This window comes from Citrus clementina, unplaced genomic scaffold (genome assembly GCF_000493195.1).
Source record: "Citrus clementina cultivar Clemenules unplaced genomic scaffold, Citrus_clementina_v1.0 scaffold_9, whole genome shotgun sequence".
NCBI lineage: Eukaryota > Viridiplantae > Streptophyta > Magnoliopsida > Sapindales > Rutaceae > Citrus > Citrus x clementina.
Window position 1 is genome coordinate 23,538,726 of NW_006261964.1, and position 10,972 is coordinate 23,549,697.

The 10,972-nt window shown below is 36.0% G+C and overlaps 2 pseudogenes; one reads left to right on the forward strand and one right to left on the reverse strand.

Moving 5' to 3' along the window:
- The first annotated feature begins 8,575 nt into the window (after nucleotides 1–8,575).
- On the forward strand, nucleotides 8,576–9,446 carry LOC18033484 (annotated as a pseudogene).
- A 961-nt stretch (nucleotides 9,447–10,407) lies between these two features.
- Nucleotides 10,408–10,972, reverse strand: LOC18031767 (annotated as a pseudogene).

Genomic DNA, 10,972 nt, shown 5'->3' on the forward strand with positions numbered 1-10,972 from the left:
GCTTATAGACCGGAGCCAGACCCCTGGACCTTTGTGTTGGAGCGTCCAAATAATGATGGTAACAATAGCAGCAGTAAGAAGTACAAATTAGATTTAACTCTCCGCCTGTAAATATTTTCTTCTGTGTTGCACCACCCAGGTGATGTCTTCTAAACTCTACTTCTTTCATTTCAAACATTGAGGACAATGTTTCGTTCTGGTTGGGGGGAGGGAATAGTCGACAATTATGGAATTTTGGTTAAGTTTTTACTAATTTTTTGTTGTAGAAACTAACTGTTGCTAACTTTTTGTGTTGAAGATGGCTGAATATGGAGTGTAGTGACTCTAGAAACGCATCTTCATCGTTAAAAAAAAATTAAAAAACTAAAAAAAAAAATTTTTCAGACATTTTCTTTTTCTTTATTCTGTTTTTATGTTTATTTTTCTTCTTCTTTTTATTTTCTCCTCTATAAATATACATTTTCCAACTTTTGAGTCGAAGATGGCTGAATATGGAGTGTAGTGCCTCTAGAAACGCATCTTCTTTTAAAAAAAAAAATCATTTTCTTTTTCTATCATTTTAAATGTAACTTTTCTAAATTAATTTTTCTACATCATTTTCACATTTCTGCATGCATATATTTTTTTTTTTTTTTTTATGTTTAGAATAGGTTGGGGGGTAGAATGTTGTTTTAAAAAAAAAAAAAAATTGTTTGGTTTGTTTTAACATTGGATGACATGATTAATTTCAAATTTTAGTATTTGTATTATCTTTGGTCTTAAGTGATGTTACGCTATGTTTGCTACTTTACATGTTGATGTCGGAGACAAATATGAGTTGCTTGAAGGAATGAACATGTCATAAATAAGTGCCAAGTGAGTTGTTGAGCCTATCATTTTCTTGGAGAGTAACCCTTTTGCCCATTCTCTATACAGCTTAGCAGTTTATTATTTTATACACGATCTCTAGATTTTTTTTGAGTTAACCCTTTAAAAAAAAATGGTAAAATTAAAAAAAAAAGAAAAAAGAAAAAAATGTGTGTTACTACATTGGGAGGCCCATCTAACTAGTAGATATGGATAATTATTTAGAGCCCTAAAAGACGATGGAAAGGCCATCTTTGATCCGTTTGAGCCTTTCTAGCCATCCCTGTTATTAAATATCCATAGTTACCCCTTTTGAGCCTTTAAAAAAAAAAAAAAAAAAAAAAAAAAAAAAAAACCTTTTCTTTGTCAACTTATCATCTTGACCCACTCCGATTTGGAGTATTACCCAATGTTTTTTAAGTTCCATCCCTATTTATGTTTGAGAAAATGTAAATAATTATGTTGTTCAGTGAAGTTATGCCAAATAAAAGCAAAAAAAAAAAAAAAAACAAAAAAACAAAACAAAACAAAAGTTGTTGTTTCAAAAGAATAAAAATAACAATAATAGGTGAAATCCCCCTTGCAACTTTCAAAAAAAAAAAAAAAAATTTGCATTTTTTTCAAACATACACTTTGTTTTCCTTATTTCCTTTCTTTGTTAGCCATATCCCTAGCCTACGTTACGTCCTAATAAAAGTCCTTTTTGATTTTAGGGAACTATAGTTTGAAGTAGAAGCTAGTTATATGGGCTAAAAAGATGTAGTGATGCATAAAAAAAAAAAAAAGATAAATAAAGTGGGTTGACTAACATTTTATTTGACTTGAGATCGTATTATTCTAAGAAGAGGGCATATTTATTTCATCTTGGTGAGAGCATGTGATATCATTTCTTTATTATTTTCTCTCTCAATTACCATTCATTGGAGTGACTATGTTTATTGGGTTTTAATTTCTTTGTGAGAGTGTTCCCACTTCCAGTGAAATTTTGGGGTTTGACATGTCATTCTTGAAAGTAGATATAACAAAGTCTACTGGGCTGATTCATGTGGATGGTTAATATGGGTGTGATATTTCTTTAGACTGGAGATAATGCTTATACTTTTATTTGATTGCTATCATTAATCTGATTGAATAAATATGAGTGTTTCAAAAAAAAAAAAAAAAAAAAAAAAAAGAAAAGAAAAGAAAAATCATTTTGAATTTGAATTTTGTTTTCGCTTTATTTGCTAGGGACTAGCAATAAGCTGGTTGGGGGGTGTGTTGAGTGTTAGAAAATGCATATTTATAAAGGAGAAAACCGTCATTTTACATTTCAAGTCTTACTAACAACCCTTACTTTTATGTATTTAACCTTCTTGTTATTTAATTACATGTGTTTTATTTTAATTAAGTATTTTATGTATTTTAGGGGCATCATAGTCATTTCACAATAAACGAGAAATCAGATGGCAAAACGGACATCACTTTTGAACTCAGGACGGTCGAAAACCTTAGGAGGAGCATAAAAGGAAAAATGGCACTGTTCACTTGTACGGTACTATTCACGTGTACGGTACTGTATACGTTACTGTTCACGACACTGTTCACATAGACGGACCGATGACGTGGCATTGACTGATGAGGTGTCACGATCCTGTTGGACTAAAATTCTTATATACTGTTGATGGTGACGTGGCAGCATATCAGTGGACGAAAAATCTCGCATACGGTGCATGCATCACACAGGATTATTTTCAACCAAACCGCGTTACTGTTCATCCGGGTCAAACCGCGTTACTGTTCATCCGGGTCAAACCGTGTTACTGTTCATCCGCGTGGTCAAACCGTGGACTGTTGACTGATGACGTGGCGCAATCCTGAGCGTCCAAACTGTTTTTAATCCGATGGCCATGATTTACTCCATGTATCTATAAAAAGGGGGCCTCCCCCCCTAATTTGATATCTCTGAATCCATTTTTGGGATCCATTTTCTGTAATTCCTTCTCCATCTTGTATTTTCTTTGTATTTTAATAAATTCCCTTTTTGCCCCTAGTTCAATTATGAGTGGCTAATTTTCTTTCAAGCTTGGGTTGAAGGTGAAGTCTCAACATGTGTCATGGGCTTTATTTGGTAAATTTATTTTCTTTTCCCCTCTAGTTTTTGTGGATGATTTGACTTATCGTCGACAAATAATACTGATCTTGTCTAGATACCGCCTTGGTTACACCGGCTCTCTAGTATAAGGTTATTATTATTTGGCACGATAAGCCCTTAGCACCATATTGATTAGAGCGTGGTTCATGAGGTGTGAATTCCCCCCCTCATGATTTAATTGGCATTAATACGGATTATTTAGCCCATGATGCATGTTGATACGAATCCAGATACCCAAGTACGTCATTTCAATAGAATTATCTTCAATTTATTCTCGCCATTGCAATTCCAATTTTAGAATTTATTCTCGCCATTTTAATTTAAGTTTTAGCATATACCAAATCATTTCCACCATAAATCCAACAACCCATTTACAAAATTAATTCTATACACAATTAAAATCCACCTCCTCGTGGGATCGACACTCGTCACCATAGATCTATACTACAACAGATTCGTGCGCTTGCGAGTACATTAAAATTTGCACAACACTTAACATCCCCCCTCAAGCTGGCAAGTGACATTTGATGAACGCCAAGCTTGTATCTGAAATCACGGAACATGGCTTTTGACAAAGCCTTAGTAAAAACGTCTGCAATTTGTAACGAAGAAGGGACAAACTTCGTAACCAAGGCACCATCAACAACCTTTTCTCTAATGAAGTGATAATCTAATTCAATATGCTTCGAGCGAGCATGAAAGACTGGGTTAATAGTCATATGCAAGGCACTTAAATTATCACTTAAAAGTTGTGGAGGTTGAGCAAGAGGAATGCCAATTTCTCGGTACAGGTATGTGATCCACGTGAGTTCTGCTGCTGTAGATGCAAGGGCTCGGTACTCAGCTTCAGCACTGGATCTAGAGACAGTTGGCTGTCGTTTTGAAGACCATGAGATGCAATTTGCACCCATATAGACACAATATCCCGTGGTACTTCTCCGAGTGTCTGGACAGCCTCCCCAATCAGCATCACAAAAGGCAGTAATATTAAGAGAGCTTTGTTAGAGAAATCTGATCCCATAATCCAAGCTCCCTTTTAAGTACCTGAGAATACGTTTAACAGCACGTAAATTAGCCTCAGTGGGTGTTTGAAAATGTTGACATACCTTATTGACTGCGTGAACGATGTCCGGCCTTGTTAGAGTGAGATATTGGAGCCCTCCAACTAATCGTCTATATTCGGTTGCATTGACGGGCTTGTGATCAATGGGGTTGGCTTGTTCTTTGATGGCCATAGGAGTTGACAAACTAGTGCTTTCTAGCATCTTTGCTTTGGTCAGTAAGTCTTTGGTGTATTTGGTTTGAGAAACATAAATACCTCCAGAGAAATACCGAATTTCAAGCCCTAAGAAGAAATGGAGCTGTCCCAAATCCTTTAAAGCAAACTCAATGCTTAGTTGATGAATAAGTTGGTCAATTAGAAAAGTATTGTTGCCTGTCACCACTATATCATCAACATAAATTAGCATTAGGATTAATGAGTCATTATTATGAAATATAAATAAGGAAGAGTCGACTTTACTGCATATGAAACCCAATTGAAGTAAATAATGAGAAAGCCTATCAAACCAAGCACGGGGTGCTTGTTTAAGACCATACAAGGACTTGTTAAGCTTACACACATAATCAGGATATAAAGGATTAGAGAAACCAGGAGGTTGTTCCATAAAAATAGTTTCTTTTAAAAAACCATGTAAAAAAGCATTTTTAACATCAAGTTGTCTCATGGTCCAATTTAATGTTACAGCAAGAGAAAAAATTAACCGAATTGTGGTAGGTTTAATCACAGGACTAAAGGTTTCTTCGAAATCCAAACCTGGAATTTGTGTGTATCCTTGTGCTACAAGACGCGCCTTGTATTTGTCTATGGACCCATCTTCCTTAAACTTAGTTCGATACACCCATTTTGATCCCACTATGTTTGTATTTACTGGCCTTGGTACCAAACTCCATGTATTATTCTGATGGAGAGCATCAAGCTCTTCTAACATAGCTGTGCGCCAATGAGGTTGTCGAATGGCGGTTTTGAAGTGTTTTGGCTCTATTGTTGTAGTAAGAGCCATTTTATCAACCAACTCAGGGTGATGACGCAACTTGTGTCTAGTTATCATTTGATGAGTGTTGCTTGTTTCTGGCTCTTTTGGAATACGAAGATCTACAAATATATCAATGCCTTTAGTTGACTGAGGAGTATTAGTTTCTAACTCCAAATGAGTGTTGCCAGTTCCTATATTGTTCTCTGACTCTTGCTCAGTTGAAGTGATATCAAATTCTTCAAGTGATGCTGAGCTAGGGCTTAAGCTGGCTTGATTATCTGTAGAGGCTGAATCGGTGTGGATGACTATATCATGAATTTCACGTGGGACTTGTTGGCTTGTGTCCAAGTCATGCATGTTTGAGTTCATTGTGTTTTGAAAACCTATAGAGTTTGGATTTGCATGAGCAACTTGTTGTTGGTTTACGTGAAATTCATGCTGGGCTTGCTGAAATGGGGAGCTATTTTCATCTAAACTAAGTATATCATGGCAACGATGTGTATGATAAGGCTTGTTTGTTGCTTTCTCCTTTTTAGTCCAGCTCTCAACATCAGGAAATGTAACAATTTCTTGGCTGACCTGTATAGGTAAACTTGGCAGACTATTAGTTTTAAAGGGAAACAAATTCTCATAAAAAATTACATGACGTGAGATATACACCTTGTTTGTTGGTGGATACAAACATCGATACCCCTTATGTGAAGGGCTGTATCCAATAAACACACAAGGGTATGTTTTTGGTGAGAATTTGTTTTTCCTATAAATACGTAGATATGGAAAACATCGGCACCCAAAGCTTCTAAGCCTTCTGTAATCAAAATTTATACCAAAAAGTTTGTAAAAGGGAGTCTTCATATTTAAAGTGGATGAAGGTAGCTTATTAATAACATAAACAGCAGTAGAAAAAGCATCAACCCAATATTGTAATGGCATATTTGCATGAAAGAGCATTGTCAAACCTGTTTCTACAATATGTCGGTGTTTCCTTTCGGCAACACCGTTTTGTTCAGGAGTTGCAGGACATGACAATTGATGCTGTATTCCACATTGACTGAGATGACTTTGAAATTCATTTGATATGAATTCACCTCCTCCATCACTTTGAAATATTTTTATCCTCTTATCGAATCGATTTTCAACCTGTTTCTGAAACTTGATAAAAACATCAAATAAATCAGATTTATTTTTCAAAGGGTATAGCCATGTATAACGTGTGCAGTCATCAACAAAGACAACATAATATCTAAAATTTTGAACAGAAGAAATAGGAGCAGGACCCCACAAGTCGCAATGAATTTTATGCAAAGGAACGCTGGAAATTTTATTGGAAAAATTAAAAGGAAGTTTGCAGTTCTTTCCCATTTGACAACTGGAACATACATAATCTTTCGTAATCCAATTTGAAACATCAATAAGTTTTTTTTTATTCAAAAACTTAATGGACTTGATTTGGGGGTGTCCCATTCTTTGATGCCATATGTTGTAAGGTGCTTTCCTGCCTTCGGATAAGTATAAGGCTGCATGATGTCCTTCATCTAAAGCATAAAGCCCTTTTGTCTTAGTTCCCTTTGCCAAGATGTTTCCCTGATAATCCTTAACAACAAACTTGTTAGATGAAAACTCAATAATGCATGAATTATCATGTGTGAGCTGCCCTACCGAAAGTAAATTCTTTTTCAAGCTTGGAACCACAAGCACATTTTTTAAATATAGTTTACTAATGCCAGTGTCTATGGAGGTGTTTCCTATATGTGAAATATTAAGACAATCGCCATTTCCAACAATAATGGCATCATTCCCTTCATAAGGTTTAAGTTCAGAAATTTTACCTGGATCATTGACCATATGGGTAGTTGCTCCTGAGTCAGCATATAATTTGGCATCATTTGCATCCAGGTTCATTGCAGCTAAGGCTTGTGGAATTTCCTCAGTAAGATGTGAGTAGTCATACCTACGTCGACATTCAATGGCTGTATGTTTCGGTAAATGACAAATTTGACATATGACAGTTTCTTCTTTGACTTCCTCAGCTTGTTGTTTGGATTGATTCTGAATTTTGTGCCAAGGCTGTCCAGAATTATTTTGCCGAGGTTGCTGCCACTGTTGTCCCCAATTTCCTTGCCATGATTGTTGCCCTTGTTGACTTGGATTATTGTTTGATTTTTGCCATGGCTGACTTGCATTATTATTCCAACTTTTTCCACCATTGTAGTTGATTTTTTGACCACTCGAATTAGCCAAATTTTGTCCTCCTGCTGCTGTAAAACCACGACCTTTTGAGTTAAAGAAACCTCCATTTCCACGACCTTTTCCCTTGCCTCGTTGGCTAAAAAAGGCTTGAGCCAGATTGATTGTATTCTTCTTTTCTTCTTCAAAATTAATAAGAGTTTGTTCATGATTTTCGAGGGCCATGACAAACTGTTTAAATGAGGGATAAGGTGGTTTTGAAAGTTGAGCAAGTTTGAAGTCTTGATACCTGTAGCCAAGACCTCTTGCAAGACCAAAGACTTTATCTAAGTCATTCACTGGTTTATTTATTGCAGCCAAAAAATCACAAATATGCTTGTATTTGCGCACATACTCTTCAACTGATAGAGATCCCTTTTTTAATGTTGCCAATCTGTCCATGAGATGTACCTCTTTTTCCTTAGTCATCGGAAGTAATTGATCCTCCAAAGATGACCAAATTTGTTGAGCATTTTCTACTCCAACGATTCCACTCATCACTTCTTCTGTCATCAGGCTTAACAACCAAGATGTTAACAGCCCATCATTGTTGATCCACATGGTGAAATCTTCGTTGCCAGCCTTTTCCCCATCAGACAATAATATTTCTTTTGCGGGTCTCTCAGCGTCTGTAATATGGTGCAGAATGCCAAGGCTTCTGACCAAAGGGAGAACCTGTGAGCGCCACAACAAGAAGTTCGTGTTGTCTAGTTTAATAGACACAAGACTTGAGCATTGATGAAAAGACTGAATATTTAGACTTGGCTCTTTGATAAAGGATGAAGAGGTTATATTGCTAGTACTCATGGCTGGCTCTGATACCATGAAAGAAATTCTATGAAGAGTATAATTCTTGTTCTGTAATTTTAATGAAATTTACAGAGTTATTTATACAAAATAAAGACAAAGTAGCCGTTGAAAGGCTTAATAATATTAAAGGAAAATAAGTAACTTCCTAAACTATTGCACAATATCTTTATAAAATAGGAATGAAATATTCCTACATGATATTGGCATTCAAGTGTAAAAATCGTGCTGGAGATATTCCTTGACAAATAGCTTTGACGTGAGCAAGCTGTGTGGAGTGATAAACCCTTTGTTGACTTGACCGTTGATGACTTTCCTTTTGGTAATCTTGGTCAGCTTGCTTAACACAGAGGACATATACAATCAATATTTTCTCTTAACTTCATATTAAACATGAAACGTCACTGATGAAAATATTTCTTTTTCCTAAAAACTTACTAGATCATTTAAAAGTTGTACTACTATACTAGTTTTATATTATTTCAATTCAGTGAAAGCATTTCGTTGGTTTCTGAATAGGTATTAGATGAGTTCGTTTTTTAGGAAGATCGAGCATCTGGGCAAGGCTGATAAGAAGACATTTATGTTGAGGAATGGCAAAGTTTTTCTTGAAAAATTGTTTCGATCTTGTGATAATAAACGTAACCCTATTCGTTGTTTCCGTGAAAACGAGCTCAAGATAGCAATAAAAAATTATGACAGACAGAAAGTTATAACAACTGGATTGGGCTATGAATTATTCAAGGGTGTTCTGCATGACTATCCTGTTTCTATCATGAAATTTGTAAACTCCGACTATGCAGCTGAATTTTGTTTTAATAACTTTGTATTTGCATCACAAATGAATCACAAGAATGTGATGACGCTGATTGGATGCTGTCTAGAAACCGAAAATCCTGTTTTGGTGTTTGAATATGTTGAGTATGGAACTCTTGCTGATCGTATTTATCATGCTCGTCAACCCAATTTTGAACCTGTCACGTGGACACTGAGGCTAAAGATTGCAATGGAGATAGCTTATGGAATTGCATATCTCCATGTTGGTTTCTCCAGGCCTATTTTTTTCAGAAACGTAAAACCATCGAATGTTTTATTCCAAGACAATCTGTTGCCAAACTGTTTGATTTTTCGTGCTCTGTATCTATTCCAGATGGTGAAACACGCATAAGAGGCTGGGTGATGGGAACATTTGGATATCTTCCCCTGAATACATTGCAACAGGTGACTGCAATGAGAAGTGTGATGTTTATAGTTTTGGTATGTTGCTACTCGAGCTCTTGACTACACAGAGGGCGGTTGATCGAGAAACTGAAGATGAGTGCGTTTTGTCTGATCGTGTGAGGAAATTTCTATTCCTAACTTGTGTGTGTATAGGTGTTTACCTGTGTATATTTTGATTACCTACTACATTCCTTTGTTTTTAATCAAATTTCAAACAAAGGATGAATTAATGACCCTTAAAATTACACAGGTTTTACACGAATTTTTAACCATTAGATCAAAGATTGAACATTATATAAATATTAAATTGCATGGAACATTAATTTTTGCCCATTAATTTCTATGATTTTTTTCCATATTCTCCCTTCTCAACTTTTTTTTAAAAAAAAGAAAATCCTATTTAATTTTGGAATAAAAAGTTCTTCAAGATGTTCCTCATTTTATATCTGTAGCATAAACTTGTGTGATTTGAAGGTGCCATTGATCCTTTCTCCTTCAAGCGGAGGAATTTCATATATATTTAAAATTAAATAGACTGCATAGACGACCCACTTCTTTTTGGGGAATATATTTATTTACTTTCTATCATGATTTATGAATATCTCGATGATGTTGTTGAAAAAGCGAATCAATTAATAATTACTTGAACGACAGATTAATTTGTGTATGACTTCTATTCACTTAATAATTACTTTGAACGACAAATTAACTTGAGTATGATTGCTAATGATTCTGACCTGATTAATTACATCCGGAGTTGGCTAATTTACGGATCATGTTACTTACAGATCCAGTGGCTGCCGACTCCCATTGCTTGTATGTCAATGCTTTTTCTCTCTCCTCAGGACACATGGCTGCTAACCATTGGGTGTGTATGTTACATAATCCGTAACATAGCAAGCTCCATTGTATCCAGGGCACATCAATTAATTTTTTTTTTCTCAAATTATATCATAGGCATTTTCCGTCATGGTGAAAATTCTATTTCTCACGGTTGATAGTTTTGTTTAGCATTTTATATCCAATTTTGGACACAACAGTAAGTTGCATTCTCATTTTTCAAGTTTATCGTTTGGACCGGCAGCTTCATCAGATTTTTTATAGACAAATACCAAATCAGAAGGAAAATATGAAATATTATTTATGATGAAAATACATAGGAGGTGCCATAGAGGAAGAGGCTGCAGCAGTCTTTTCATTGAGTCTGGCAAGAAAAGTTTTATGCAGATTATCAATTGTGGCATCCATTTGAAGCAGCTCCTGATGGTTGAGCTCGTTAACTGGGGTTTCCCACCAACGCGGCTGCGTCTCTTTCCCCCTCCTCATCTGTTTCAACACCTTCTCCCGTTCCTTTTCCTCATCCAATTGGCGAAGCAGCTCATTATATATGCTGCTGATTGAGTTCATTAATTCTCACCTGGCGGTGAGCCTCAACCAGCGGATGTGTGTTGTCATTTACTGGCTGGTTCAACCCCATGAAGCGGTTTGCAACAGCTTCAATGGAGGGGTGGCCGAATGAGAAAGGCTTTCCAGACTGTGAGAACACCAGAATGGCAATCTCAGAGCCAGTGAGAGTCACAAGCTCACTGGCCTTCTTGTAGATCCCAGATCTACGTTTTGAGAACGTGATCAACCTACCATCCTCATTCTCAATCCTTTTCATCTGAATCTTTTGTCTCCCTTTGGTTTTCTTGGCTGCCAT